This window comes from Semicossyphus pulcher, unplaced genomic scaffold (genome assembly GCF_022749685.1).
Source record: "Semicossyphus pulcher isolate SPU_LCO1_2020_fin unplaced genomic scaffold, fSemPul1.0.p SCAF_9, whole genome shotgun sequence".
Classification (NCBI taxonomy): domain Eukaryota; kingdom Metazoa; phylum Chordata; class Actinopteri; order Labriformes; family Labridae; genus Semicossyphus; species Semicossyphus pulcher.
Genome location: NW_027211770.1, coordinates 30,925,835 through 30,941,208, shown reverse-complemented (window position 1 = coordinate 30,941,208; position 15,374 = coordinate 30,925,835). Strand labels below are relative to the sequence as shown.

The window sequence follows — 15,374 nt, the reverse complement described above, 5'->3', positions numbered from 1 at the left end:
AACTGTCAGCTCTCGAGTGGAGTTGCTTAATATTAAAAAGCAGTCAATCTGAAGCCGCTGCTCTCAAAACATGACAGGGCGGAGGGATATAAACTCTTAACACATGATGTCGCCATCAGCCCTTCCTACTTCACAGCTCACCTTCCACCAACTCCGCGCGGACGATCTGATTGGTCGAAGCAGCACGGAGAGATCGCTCTCATTGGCCGCACTCTTGTCAATCATAAAGCAATGCCACAGGATAGATTAGGCACCATTTGCCATAACTAAATAGTTACCTTGTACATCAAGTAGGAAGATTTTTTTAATTGGTAGCCCACCGCGCGCGGCGCAGAGTTACTGTCCGGCTTCGTTGAAACCTTCTGCGCGTGTTGAACGCAACAAAGTGTGACGTTTGAATCTCCGCCTCATCAAACAGATGTGGATCCACTGCTCGGGTAAGTCACTCTTCGCCGCATTTTGCCACCTTTTTGCCTCTTCCTGTGTTTTGTAGTTCTGACAGTTGTGAGTCCGGACGCTGTGCTGCTGTTGTTGTGCTGTTGGGTTTTTGCATGTGTCTCTCGGAGTTGTAATAACCGGCGCAGTGTTGTGGTTGTGGTAACTCTGAGGAGGCTGTGCACGGTGCTCCCAGTCTGGAAAGCCTCATCCTCCCTCAGTGTTTGTGTCAAGGACACGCGGTGCTTCATGTAGTTTGTTAACTTAACACCAGTACTGCAATCAAAGCTCTCTTTTCTCTATCCGCTCGCGCGCTTCACTCCCGCAAACCTTCTGTAAATAACATCCCGCAGCCGGTGGGTTTGGAGCGTCGTGCGCAACAGTAATAACACTCCATTAGGAGCTGTCAGGAACGATTTACGACAAGTGTCAGCCTGCTTTTTGACGCGATTTCTCTTCATTTCTGCAAATGGATTTCATCTCTGAGTGAAGCACGCCTGCTTTATTGGCAACTTTTATCGCGCCATCAATTTCGTTTATTAAATGACAGGTTTAAATAGCAGCGAGAAGTAGGCAGATAAAGAGAGAGGAGGAGAGTGTTTCTGCTTCAGGGAAACTGTAGTGACTGCTGAAATTGTGTTCCTTTTATTAAAAAAACATATTGGATGCTTTTGCTCATATCCTTTAAGCGATTGTGTCTGTAGAATAATTTTATGTCTCTTTCATGAGCCCATTTCCGACAATTGTGCTCTCATTGCTGTGCGTAATTGCTTTTCTCCCGGGAGAGAGTGCCATCAAACTTCTAATTTCCTCCTCAAACCCGGAAACCATTTTGCCCGTGGAAGCAGCGCTGTAATGATGGCATCAATAAACCCGAATCAAGCTCACGTCAGGTTAGCGGTGAGATTTTTTTAAAGTGATAAATGTCCTGTTCAGTTTTCCAGCGTTGCTTTTAGCAGGATCTCAGAGGCAGCTGACTGGGATTAGAGTGCAGGAAGACAATGAGAAAATGTCTGTGGAGAGAAGTCTCTCATGTCAGGAGGCAGGTTATCTATTACATCATTATCTAGTGCAGCAGAGGGATCTACTGCAACACGCACACATGAGTGTTTCAGCAACGCCTGCAGGTAAAGTCCAAGTTGCCAAAAAGGTGTCACAGGATCTCGGGGGAGACAGTCCAGATAAGGGTGCAGCTGAGGAGAGCTGCTGGGCGTCCCAGCAGTCAGAGGAGATTTCTGTCAGAGTCTCTGGCTGTCGTGTAATCTCAGATAAGTGTCCACATAAAACAGGTAATATAGAGATGGGGGAGGAACTTGCCAATTAAAGGGACAATAAACCAGAGAGTGTAATTGTTGGCAGAGTTTTGGGTCCATAAAATCAACCATAACACTGAAATGTGTCCTGCAGACGCTCTCTCTTCAAGCAGCATCAATAAGAGAGCTACAAATATGCTCACTGTAAATATTCACTGAAGAATTCACTGATTATGATTCAGGATTCAAGGAAGAAACAAATTAGAGGTCTGAAGTGAAATCAGAGGCGCGTGCTTGAGTCAGAAGCTCGTCCAGAGAGAACATGCCAACATCAAGTCTTTCACTTCCCCCTTCCCTCCGCTTTCCTTTTGGTTTAAAGCTCCACGTCTTCAAACCGACGCCGGTTTGAAAGCTTGCCGCTGTTTGAAGCAACCAGCACTCACAAGTTGCACTTATTAGATTCCAGCTTCGTAATAAATGTTTGTGAGAGTTGTTGAATTCGTCCATGGAGACAGGTTTGTGTCTGAGGTGTGAGCGAGCGTGGGTTCAGCTGACAAACACAAATAAACACTCGGTGGTTTCTGACGTTGTCAAGATGTCGAAGCTAACGGGTGGTCCCCCCCCCACACACAGACACACACATCACCTTATCTTATCTTATCCGTCCTAACACTGCGAGGTGAACATGCAGACTCTCTTGTATTGTGGCCTTATTCGTGGCATTATTTAAGGCCTGTTTCATCTCCATCCTCCCATTTTCACTCCCAACCTGCCAGAAAAGGCGGCATGGATGGTGGCCAAATGTGATGATCTTGATTCTCTGGATGCTCACCTACAGAAATATTATTTCCAGACGATCCTTGAAGTCAGGTGTTTCAAGAGTCCGCTTGGGACGAGTATTCTTGAATAAAGTTATTTGTATAAGAAAGCAGCCCTCACAGTATCTTTGCACCATTCAGTAACCTGTACATGTGTCTCATCTTCGAATGCTACTGGTGTTTGTCTAAAAAAATCCCCTCTCAGTCGAGCTATATGTCTATCGTACGTTTGTACGTAACAAAATTATTCTGGTGCCTGAACTGGAACCACTTCGCATTTTAAACACTATTAACTATTTGTTATTGCTAACTTTACTGCCTTATTGTGCAAGTCTAACGTTGCTAAGTTGTTATCTAATGTAGTATGAGGTCTGTTTTGAACGCCTTCATTTTGAACGTCTTACCATACATGACATATTTATTAGGGATGCATGATATTGCCGATATATTTTATATATATTTGGCTATGCCACCAGGAGCAATTTGGGGTTCAGTGTTTTGCCCAAGGACACTTCGACATGACTGAGGGAGCTGGGGATCGAACGTCCAACCTTCCGATTGAAAGACGACCCACTCTACCACTGAGCCACAGCCGCCCCTCCTCTGTAGTGTAATTGATATTGTTGTCGTGGCCCGCTGGCAGATGCAGAAACAACATGATACAGTGCTTTTTAAAATGTGCACATACACTGGGCGATATAAGAAAACTACTTATGTACAAAATGACAGATTTATTTGTATGTAACTTTTTATTTTCTTTTTTAGGGACTCATCGAGCGTTTAGGCAGAATAAAGCGTTTTATCGGCAGAAAAATGGCATATCTGCCGATGCCGATAGCGTGCTGATAATATGGTGCATCCTTACTTTTTCTAATAGTTAACTTGACCGTGGAGCCGGTGCAAAACGGACACTAGAGTGGTTTCTTATTGTCTTGAAGCGCAGCGCCGCTGACGGAGCTGCTGTATTCGTGGAGTAGTGAGTGCGACCTCGTTGCTGCAGCAGCTGGTCGCTGAACTCTCGTGCATCTTAGGCAGAAATGTCGATGATGCACTTCAGTTTAACATCTGATCTCTCTCTTCTTCCATCACATTCATGCATCGAGTCTCTTAAGTCTCCGGAGGCCTCTCGCTTTCACTCGTGTTCTCACACAGGAACACAATCCTCAAATTGAACCAAATATTGTAACTGGACTTGTTCAGTGAAAAGGCTTTAAGCTGCAGATAACTTATGGGCTCAGCTCCAGTAATGGGCTTTTGTGTCCCTGAGAAGCGTGACTGCAGGCGAGGCTGTACGCCGCTCTCATCGACAGAGTAAAGCTCCGCGCCGGGATGGAAACCTAAGGAGACAGTTTTTCTCAGGAAAATAATCTTGGAATTAATTCTCCTGAACATCCACCCAAATTCACCGAGTCAGGGGAGTGTGTGAGGAGACGGGGCCGGGGCTCACAGCTCAGCCATGTGCTCCTGCCTGTGCTCCGTTGGCTTCAGTCAAAACACAGAGAGGAAAGAAACCTCCTCCTCTCCCTCTTTGCTTCTGTTAATTTGAGGAAGTACAATCATTCTCTCCTGCCGCAGCTTCCTGCTGAACTGCAAACACAGGCAGCCAGCCGGCGAGCTCTCAGACATTACAGAGCGCGTCAGAGTCTGACAGAGGCATGATGAAGTGACTGAGTGGGCCCGAGTGCACAGACGGGTACTTTCCTGTGTGTAGCAGCATGTACAGGTTCAATGTGAGCTATTTAGCACGTGTGCAAACAGCTATAGTCACAGCAGTGCTCCGGCTGCAGCTCACGATTAATATGTTGATTTATCTGATGCTTATTTTTCTTAATTAATCGATTGATCTTTTTGTTTGCAACCGCTGTGCAAATGTTCGGGTGTCTGGGTCCAGACGTCATCATCCGCCAGCTCAACTCGAAACAAGATGTTGACTGCTTTGTGTGATGTCACGCTCTCGTTCCGGGCCTTCATTAGGCACCAAAACATTCTCTGGCTCGAGCTTCTGAAATGTACGGATTTGCTGCACATTGGGAAGTTGAATATCTTCTTCTAGGGACAAATCAAGTGATGTTTTTTGAAGGTGAAAGCTGAAGGGAGATGTGGGCAGATGACATGCAGCACAGAGCCAGGGTTGGAATAAAACCCTGTCCAATACAAACTTTGATAGCATTTTAGAGAATCAATACAGCATCACAAAACATAATTCCATGATAATTACCTGCGTCGATATTTCCTCACACCCCTACATAAATAGATGAAACCATAAAATGCATGAGTTTTGCAGTTGGAGTAAAGATGTAGTCGAGTATTTGGAGAGTAAGAGAAGGTCTAAATGAGGCGTTTGAGTTGCACTACAGAGCAAGTTAATTCCCTGACAGATTTCCCAGAGCTCTCCATTAGTCAACATTCTCAGGAAGCCGGGACTTTGGCGTGCACTGTAATTTTAACCGGGGTCTAATTTTCACTAATCAATACGTTTGTTGGCCGGGCTGAGTATTGATGGGCTTAAATCACAGCTGAAGCTGAGGCTGCATTAGCGCGTGAGAGCAGAGGATGACATCAACGCGCTGTGGAAGTTAGACAGAAAATAAGGAGGCAGGCTGGTGAGGTTTAGTGCTGAGCCGAGCGACTGTAGCATCGTGCGGCGGAGGCCGAGGCTCCTGCCACCTCATTGATTCGGCTGTTTACCCTCTCTGCCTTAGTGGACATGTGTTTTCAGCGTGCTCGCCTGCAGCTGACCCCTGCTCTCGTCCCACCACGGCAGAAACACCTTCTTGTAAGCCGGGTTAGACAAGCATGCCCCTTCACTGCTGTCAGACTGAAAAGCCTCACGCCACAAGCCGTGCTCCTTTTTTTAAACGGACGGAGCATTTCAGCAGAAAGGAGCAATTACTACCTGCTCTGCTCGTGTTGCTTTCATGGCCTCTTTTGTGTGCTGATTCCAGGGCAGATTTTGTCGGCGGCTGTTCCCACGCTGAGCGAGGAGAACAGGAAGAACTCAGCCGCGCAGCAGGCCTCTGCCTTCTGCTATTATGGCTATGATTCAATCATGGCAGGGCAGCGCTTTACCCCGGCACTCTGAGAGAGGGAAAGAAATGTCCTCACTCCCTCTCCGCTAATGGAACTTAAAGCCAAAGGTGTTTTTGTACAAAGAGGAGACCATCAGCCACTTAATGTGGGAAGTAGCAGCAGCAAGCCTCACCTCACAATCCACTCTCCCCCTACTGCGATTTCAAAATGGCCTCCCTTCTGTGCGTGCAGCCGGAGGAGCACCACGCAGGGCGGAGGAACCAGACTGGGCGAGATGTGCCTCTCCTGGTGCGGCTCATCACACCTACTGTTTGTTTGCTTTGGCCAGAAGACGAGAGGAGAGTTCAGACTGTTTGGATTCACTTTCAGTTTCACTCGCGGCAAATCAGAGCAGCCGTCAAATGTCACATGACTCACAGATTGTTGTTGCAAAGATGTACTAAAACTACATGAGCGATTATTGGTACTAAATGCTTCTTCAGCCACGATGGAACTGCTCGTCTTCTTTGAGTTTTTCTCAAAGTGAAGCGACGGCAAAGATTAACGTAGAAAGTCTCCTTCTACGCCGATGATGGCGCTGTTTATTTAGCTATTTTTGAACGTCGCTTCTGCTAAAACAATTTTTCTATCGACAATTTTGTGTTGATTAATGTTTTTTAAACACATTCTTTGTTCTTCTAAAGACCAGAGGAGGTCCCTGAAAGCACCGTAACAGAAAGCATGAAGTGGACCGGCTATTTAACCCTTAGAACTCCAGAAAAGAAACGGTCCACAAGCGCCCACACTGGTATATAAGATCTTTGTGACGACATTTCTTCGACTATTTTCACAAGTTTTATATTTTAAGAATCTTTATAACCAAAGGTAAACAGTTATCAGAGTCAATTAATCATAATAATTGATTAAAGTATTGAAATTGTGTTGTGAGTGAATAAAATCAGACATACTTTTCATTACATTTTGCTTAATAAACACAAAACATATTGTTTGTATAATCCTGCATGTAGAGAAACACTCCAGCTTTGTCCTTTTTGTGATTTTTTAATCTCAAACAAAACAAAAATAACACGACGACATGCTTTAATAAAGGAGAAAAATAACAGATAATATAACTTGTGGGAAAATATCGACATCAACAGGTTCAAATGTTGCTAACAACTAGAAGAAGCTTCGTATGCCAACAGGAAGAAGACACAGTTAGTTATCTGAGAGCTTTTGATTCCTGTATTTGTGGCAGAGTGGCTCTTCTCTCCGCAGCAGCTGGAAACACTCGAAGAATAAAACCCGAATCAGAGCATCCGTCCTGTCCGGTCCGTGCTTCAGCCCTCTGCCTCCCCTTCAGGCTTTGGGAGCAGAAGACGCTGCTCTATTACACGTCGATATCCACCTCAGTCCAACATGAAGCTGCGTGAAACAGCATCCCTGAGATGTGACTGGGTCTGGGGCTGTTTCCTGCCGGTGTATCACGTTGCTCGGTGGAGGACAGAAAGTCATTTGGTCTTATCAACGTCCTAAGAGCACCAAACAAATATCCCAACATGGCTCCACAGTTTGCAAGTATTTCCATTCTACTGAAAGACCTGAAACACTCAGTGCACTCATCGATTACTTGATCCTCAGATTCATTCATAAGAAGAACAGCAGATAGACTTAGAAGAGTTATAGCTAACATGCACTCTGCACATTGTAGAGTTTTCTCAGATCGTGCAGGCCTAGTAGAGGTGCACCAATACCAATATCGATATCGGCCTGAACAACAGGCTAGACTTTGGTATCACGCCGATCAATGCACAAATCTGATGCCATAATCAACTAGTCCCTCCCAAAAGTCTGCTGGTTTTAGATAAAGTATTGTGTGACGATAGCAAACAACAACAATGTGCATCAATTATACATATTTGTTTATCACACTGGTATCCGCGGGACACCTGGTATCAGTCCATGTTTTGGAATCGGTCACTGGTTGTAGCTTTTAAACAGATGATTTGATCCTGATCAAGTCGAGGCCCTTAAAGATTCAGAGAGACACTCGGTGCATGCATGGGTTAATTGTTTCCTCCTTAAAGCCTGAAACTATTTGGCAACACGTCCTCCCGCTCTGACCCTCGGGGCCGCAGTGAGGGAGCAGGGTCCAGAGGAGCCGAGGCCGCAGGGCAACAGACCGTCTTACTTACACAGGACTAATCCCTGTCCTCCAGCAAGCTCTTAATTGAGCCATCATCAGCTGCTGATTCCACGGGTTAAACATCAATTAAGGTAATGAGCACATAAGGAGGAGGCAACAGGGGGGAGGAGGTGGGTGGAGGCAGGGTGTCAGTCCGGAGGGCAGGGAGGTGAAGCAGACCCACCCCAAGCAGGACGAAGAGGAGGTGGAGGAGGAGGAGGAGCGAAGAGTGTGTCTGTGAAGTGGCAGCTTAGTGAGCTGGAGGAGCGGGATGGAGGCTCCTTCACACAGCCTGATGGAGGAGCGGGATGGAGGCTCCTTCACGCAGCGTGATGGAGGAGCGGGATGGAGGCTCCTTCACGCAGCCTGATGGAGGAGCGGGATGGAGGCTCCTTCACACAGCCCGATGGAGGAGCAGGATGGAGGCTCCTTCACACAGCCCGATGGAGGAGCAGGATGGAGGCTCCTTCACACAGCCCTCTGTGCTCCGATGAAGGTCTGCCTTGATGTTCCGTCAGCAGGACTTTTGTCGTAGATTAGCGAGTTCTCCTTTTGCACCGAGCGGCGATAAAGTAGCAGCTTGACGAGTTTCGATGGTGCAGCCCGACCTCGCAGCGTTTCACTTCTCAGGCCCGACATATACAGACTGAAACTCTGTGAAACTTCGTCTGCAGAAGAGTCGTGTTTTATGTTTGTGCTCTGTTTGAACTAAACAGCAGAAGAGCTGCAGCTAGCAGCACGCTCTCTCTGTGCTGAAGAGAGCAAAGAGAAAGAGCACCAATTACAGAAACCTGAACTTCATCTCATCACTGTTTGACTGACAGGTGATGTCTGGAGGTGCAGAGAAGCTGCAGCAGTGAAGGCTGGGAGACAAAGATGGAGACCAAATTAAATGTGCAGATTAGCACTTGAATGTGTGTGTGTGTGTATATCTTCTGTGAAAGCTTTGACATATAGTCTGTGCAAACAAACAGCATTTGTCTGTAAGTTTGGGTGTGTTTCAGATCGCCGTCCGCCCCCTGAGAGTGATTCTGAGTTTATTTAAATAACAGTGCGCGAGGGTCGGAGAGGGAATCGTCTGACAGCCTCTGGTATGTTTCCGTAGCGATGGAAGGAGCGAGTACTCGATAAAATCTTCTTAATTATTTGAAGCGATCATTAGAGATGCTCCTCTGGGGTTCGATGCTGCAACACGCTGCAACACGACTCTCTGCTCTTCTCCGTCTCACTGTAGTGAACTCACAGAAATTAGTTGTATCAGTGTCTGACGGGTCAGGGAAATGTCAATACGAATCCATTTGGAACACTTTGGCCATGTTAAAGTCATCATTCAATATTTAACAAACACAGATGATTCAATCTCGCAGTGCATAAGTATTTAATCAGCAGAGCTCTTAAGATGACTCACAGATTTAATAGAATCCTGAAATGTGCCTCACTTTCATGTCAGCACTGGTTTTTTATCGCTCTTCATCAGAACAGCCGGGTTTCACTTCTGAACGAAACTTTAAGTCACACCTCAATTATACATGACTCTATCTGAGACGTGATGTAGATGTTTGGCCATCAAGAAATGTGGATCCAGTCAGCGTGTAAATCACAAGCGAATGTTTGGATAACGATATGATATTTACAGATGTTATGAAGTTTCAGGGGCCTGCGAGCGATAGAACACGTTAACAAAGGCAGTAAAACAGTTCTCATCTGGACTCACCTGAAATATTATTTGATACATTTATTTCTGAACTCTTTCGGACAAACAATATTCTCTTTCTCTCTCTCTCGACGTTTTAAGCAGCTCAGGGGGCGATGGAGAGGTTTGGGCTTCACTTCTGGGGGAGCTGGCGTGTCATGTGATGAGCGCCGACCTCGCAGCGGCAGTTTAGAGTGGAAGCGTGAACAACAGAGACGGGCAGAGGAACTAAAGTCAAACGTCTGGAACTGAAGACGAAGAGCTGGTCCCCTGAAACGGCTCGTCAGCGCTTGTTTGGAGGTGTTTCAGGTTTAGGGCGAGAAAGAATAATCAGCAGAGAGGTCATGAAACCCGCGTCTGCGCCGCAAAGCAACACGACTACAGAGTAACAAAGTGCAGCATGATGAGAGTGCGAAGGTCGAGAGGAAGAACGAGCTGCTCCCCGTCAGACATCCAGAACAGAGACAGCCTATCCAACTCCCAAAGACACGCTGAAATTACCCATGATGCATTTAAAGTCTTAGTGCGATGAAGCACAAAATGGGACGGAAAGAGTTGTTCTGTTCATTTAAATGTGAAAGTACAAAAAATGTGATCTCAATATTGATCCAAATGATTCTGATCAATCCGAGTTTAATTCTTTGGACCATTCGGCACTTAGACGCTGCACCTGGAAGTGGAGGTCACGGCTTTTCTCTGTCGATGAATACACTTTTAATGTTTGCAATTAATTAATTTAGTCCATAAAATATAAAAAAATCGCTCCTGAATCACGATTAGAAATGACGAAAGGTTTGACACATTTCCCTTGAAAAACGATTCAAATGATTCATTGATTATCAAAATATTTGGCGATACATTTTCTTTCCATCAGTGGAAATATGAATCTGTTTTTTATCGCCGCTCCAGTCGAGGTAGATTTACCTTTAGAACCTTAAAGTCCGTATTGTTCTGTGAGCTGCGACTCGGCCCTCAGTCATTTGTTTGAATCAGTGAAACATAAGAAGGTGTGTTTATCTGCAAACAGCCTGATGTGTGTGTGGCTTCATGGACGAGCAGCGACTGCACGTCTCAGCTTACAGCTCGCATAGCTCGCGCTCAGAGTGAAAGTTTGATCCCAAATTTTCTGCAGTTAGCTCCGCCTGTCCCCCTGTCCTAAATTCTAATCGACCTTGTGTGGCTCACTCAGACTTTTTCCATTTATCTCCCTGATAAACAGAGCAGCAGAGAATCCTCCGCCCGTCCTCGGATGATGGATTCTGGGGAAGTAGGGCAGCAGGGTGGCCTGCACTTCAAAGAGACGCTTTTGTAATCTGAAAGGTCACAGGATTGTTTGAGTGTTCTGCCAAAGTGCCCTTGAGCTGGATCGTGAACTCCGTCTTGCACTGAAAGAATCCACGTCTTTGATTGCAGTGATTATTTAACGGTGGAATAATGTCCGTTTAGTTTGTGGAACAACATTAGTCACACGGCTCAGCAGGTCTGTTCGCATCTATGAGGGTCTGTTACGTAAATGTAAACGGAAATGAAAGAAAAAATAACCCTGTGTGGTAAATCCTCACTCAGTTGTTGATTTTTGCTAAAAATACCCTGCTCAGGGCACTAAATTTATCCGGCCCGCCTCGGAAGAAATTGCTGGAAATAACCAGCTTTGGAGCCAAAATGGAAATGTGTGCTGACCTCATTCTGGCTGCGAGGTAGAAACAGAAGGACGAATGAAAACATCGAATACACGTAACGTTTATTTTGATCAGGGATTATAGAATCTGTACGACTCTTATTACATTTCATCTGTGCAGTTTTGTGATCTCACTCGTCCCTTTGCTGCAGCACTTTATCCAGATTAAGTTCCCTTCTTTTAATATACCAACCGAAGAGGCCATCTGACGCAAAGAGCCAGCCAAATGGACACTGCATCTCAGTGTGTGGCGGGATCAGAGGACGGTGGTCCTGGATCGAGACACAACCTCACAGCATCCATGTGGGTTAAATGCAACTTAAACCCAACACAATTTGCAGCATTAACCTTAAATAACTGCAGCGCCGCTGTGACACACCAGGACGGGTCGACCTTGACTCGGCCGCGGTGTCAAAATCCACTTAAACTCAATTTGAATCCATTTAGTTCGGCTTCTGGCAACCTTCAGCAAAACGGCCTTTTATTCAAAATTCCATTAAGTTTCTCAATAGTCTTGGAGCTTTTAGAAAGAGAGTGAAAAGAGGAGAAGTGATAAAGCAAATGAACAGCGCTGGAAGTGAAGAGAGAGAGAGCGAGAGAGAGCGAGAGAGAGCGAGAGAGAGAGAGAGAGAGAGAGAGAGAGAGAGAGAGAGAGGCGTCTTTTTAGGAAATGTTCCCGATTAAAAAAAACGCTTCCTGTTGGATTTATTCTGTTTATTAAAGTCTACACATTTTAACTCAACTATCATATACATACACACAAGTATTGATTGAATACACGGCCTACAATACTTCCTATATCTGAGACTGTATTGATTTGCTTTAAGAAACATTTACTCTCCCTCATCCATGCGAGGTCAGAGGTCAAGGTCGTATGAGCTTAGCTACAGCGACCCTGAATGTCAGAGGGCTTTATCGCTGAAGGGCATAAAGTTGAGCACATGCTTGCTAACATACGACTCAAAGTCTGTTTTAGCTAGCATGCATGCTACGTTTGGTTGACTAAGACCTTGTGATTAAAAAATAAAACACGTCTGCTAGTTGTAAGTCCTGTTCACGGTGGATTCATGTGGAGTCTCTCTCTAAGTGAAAAAGAGTTGCGTCCTGACCTGCTCCGTTTGTGAAGAGTGATACATTTGATTTGTTTAGCGACAGATCATAACCAAAGTTTGATTGATTTGGAGTCAGAAGAGACACATGCAACAAGAAACATTCAGTTCAGCAGAAACACAGAGGAGTCGGAAGTTATAGCTTATAAACATGCTTCAGTATAAGATTTATTTTTCCAAATGTCATATCCTCTTTGAGGCGTTAGCAAACTGCAAGCTATTAGCTAAATCTACGCCACCAGGTAATGCAAGCGCTAGCTTTGTTAACCAGGTACATCCTTGATTCATGGTAACATCACAACAGCTGACTCCTCAGAGTCTTTTATTACAATTAAAAGCTGAATAAGACATTTTCTAGGTTGCTGTCGTCGTGACTTGTCAATCACAGGTAGCCCCGCCCTAAATCCTCCCCTGCTTTATGGTGTCCGTGACTTTAAATGGGAGCATCATTGACTAAATGAACATTATGTTATGCTGTGTTGAGACCATAAACTCATCAGGAACATGTTTACTGACTTCTTTTTTGCAACCATACGAGTCGCCCCCTGCTGGGCATTAGACAGAATGCAGAATTGAGCACCCAGAGGCCCCGTCCACTTCTTATAAACAGTCTATAAATACAGAACCTGTCCTACTTCTGATATCTATGTCATCCCACTGACCTTGTTATGTCAACAACGGTGTTTTTGTAACATCTCATAACTCCGAACTCCATATTTCATAACACAGCTGGAATCAAAGGTTATTGACAGAGATCCAGTGAAAGCGGCACAAACCCGGAGGATTATTAAGAATCAGAATCGGCACCGGGCAGCAATCGACTGCATTATGTTCAGAGTGGATTAAGGTTTCTGTGTCCAGTGACTGAGGCTGAACGCCGAGGGTTCACTGCAGGTCGTTCTGCTATTGTTGCCAGGGAGTTCTCAGAACAATGCATCACAAAAAAGATTAGAAAGGAAGAAGTGAAACAGAAGAAGCCGGGACGAGGATCAAGGAGCGCTGCACACCTACAAGACCGGAGGAAGCTGCGAGAGAGAAGAGACAGAAGAGACAGAAGAGAAGAGGCTTCTTTTCTTTTTTCTGAAATGCCATACGTCTGTTTTCGGAAAGTGTTTCTCGCTCCGATGCATCATTCAGTATTCAGAAAACACGGCTCATTCTGCCTCCAGAAGCAGAGATGTTTCATAAATCAAAGGTCTTGTGCTGACTCAAAACTTGAATAGTAGCTCATACTGTAAGTTGCTTTTGCCAGAAATGGTTTTGTTACAGCTGCTGCCAACATTTTCAGCCTGTTCGCTGCACAGAGAGAGGCAGAAGAAATGCAGAGAGTGACTGCTGCCCTGCGTGTTTCACTCTAAATTGCTGCTGAAATTTGACTTGTCTTGGATAACAGTTTATTTATTATAGGTTGTAACCTCATAATTCTGCTCGCAATGGTGAAATATTCCACGCATAAATGATCAAAGGTATCTCTTCAATGCTTGTAGTTATTCCACCAGCACATTTTCCGTTTGGCTGCGCCACATTCCTTCATGTTTTGTCTGAATTGAGGCGTCTCCCTGAATACCAACCAACTGGCTTCTTTGGCTTTCTTTCCTGTCTTGTTTCCTCTTTGCTGTGGTTAGTTACATAAACCTCTTCTGTGCCAAATTTATGATGTTTGCCACAATTAAGTAACCTGGGACTACAGTGTAATTCCTCTATTTTTAAACATGGGCCCTGTTTATACATATTTTTGTGGTCTAATTGAGTAACAGGTAAAAAAAAAAAATGGAATTGCTCCTGCAGACTGCTTCATCCAGCAGCTATGAAACAGGCTGTAATGGCTGCAGTGTAATCCTTGAGGGCAAATAAAAGTACTTCCAATAGTGTTTTTCCACTGACAGGCTCAGATTGTTATTCTCAGTGTCTGACAACATTACACAAACGATCCTTACAGAGTAAGATGCTTCTCTTTAGCCAAGAAACGCCCATTACATCCTTCTTTTCAAAGCCACCAGACTCCATTGATAAAAACACTGATTTTACCTTGAAGCACACAGGAGTCTCTGGTCTACTGCTGCTTCTGTTGGTTAGTTTTCTTGTTGCTATTGTGTGAAAAACAGATATTGTGCTGGCTTCAAATTAACCGTTTAAAACGCCAAAGTCACGCAGCAACACAAACAAACGAAGTGATTGAGGCAGCGGTACACCAGCAACTCCCGTGTTCTGCGAGGTAAAAAGGACTGTTTTTGTAATGGAGTCTGGCGGCTGTGGAGAGAGCGATGTAACGGCTGTTTCTGGATCCTTTCTGTAATGTTGTCACGCACTTAGAATAACAATCTGAGCCTGTCAGTGGAAACAACAAGAACTTTAATGGACAGACTTTTGCCCAATAGGATTACGTTGCAGCCACTACAGCCAGTTTTGTCGCTGCAGGCTGAAGCAATCTACTGGAGCGATTCTAAAACTTTTTGTACCTATGAGTTAATAGAACCCGAAATATGTTTAAAAAGAGGGAATTAGGGAATTATCAGACCCACTCGGAGCTGGTTCAAATTGGAGGCAAAAACTGCGACTTCAGCCAGCTTGTTTTTTTGCCAATCACACTGAGGAGGAAACATCAGGTCTGTGTGAGATGAGGGGAAACAAGAATCTGGAGACATTTAGCTGCACTGTGAACGCAGCCCGAGTGCCGTGCCACCATACTGACGGGGTTACGATGGCGTGAGAGCAGGGGCTGCTGGCCAGCTCTCCAGCACAGCTGAAATAGCAAGCAGCAGAGCCAGGAGCTGAAATACTACACCCAGGCGGCTTCTCACCCCCCCCACTCCTCCCTCTACACTTCTCCCTCCCCCTCTTCTTTTCTCACCTCTCTTCCTCACCCTGTCTCTCTTTTATCTGACGTCCTGGCGTTTTCTTGATCTTCATCACCATCATCTATCGCCTCCGTCCATCCATCCCCCTCCCCACTCTCTTCACGGTCCCACCTCCCATCGAATTCCTCCCACACCTCTCCTCCACTTCCAGCGAAGCACAGCAGAGAGGTTATGGCCTCATTTGAATATCTGAATGTATATCAACCTCCTCCTCGCTGGGGCGTGGCGTCGTTTTACGGTCGCACAGCTGCGGTGGTGTTATGGGACCATCTGCGCAGGGCTCATTGAGTTAGCAACGAGCTAAAGTGGAGAACGAGTGCGGCGGGGTAGAGGGAG

At 45.4% G+C, this 15,374-nt stretch overlaps 1 protein-coding gene across 6 annotated transcripts in view; it reads left to right on the top strand.

Annotated features, from left to right (window-relative positions):
* Positions 1-232: 232 nt before the first annotated feature.
* Positions 233-15,374, top strand: part of mef2d (myocyte enhancer factor 2d) — a 110,157-nt gene continuing 95,015 nt past the window's right edge. For all 6 annotated transcript variants that reach the window (XM_069655499.1, XM_069655498.1, XM_069655497.1 and 3 more), the window contains exon 1: positions 233-437. The gene's annotated coding sequence lies outside the window, so the exon portion shown is untranslated. The remainder of the gene's footprint in view (positions 438-15,374) is intronic.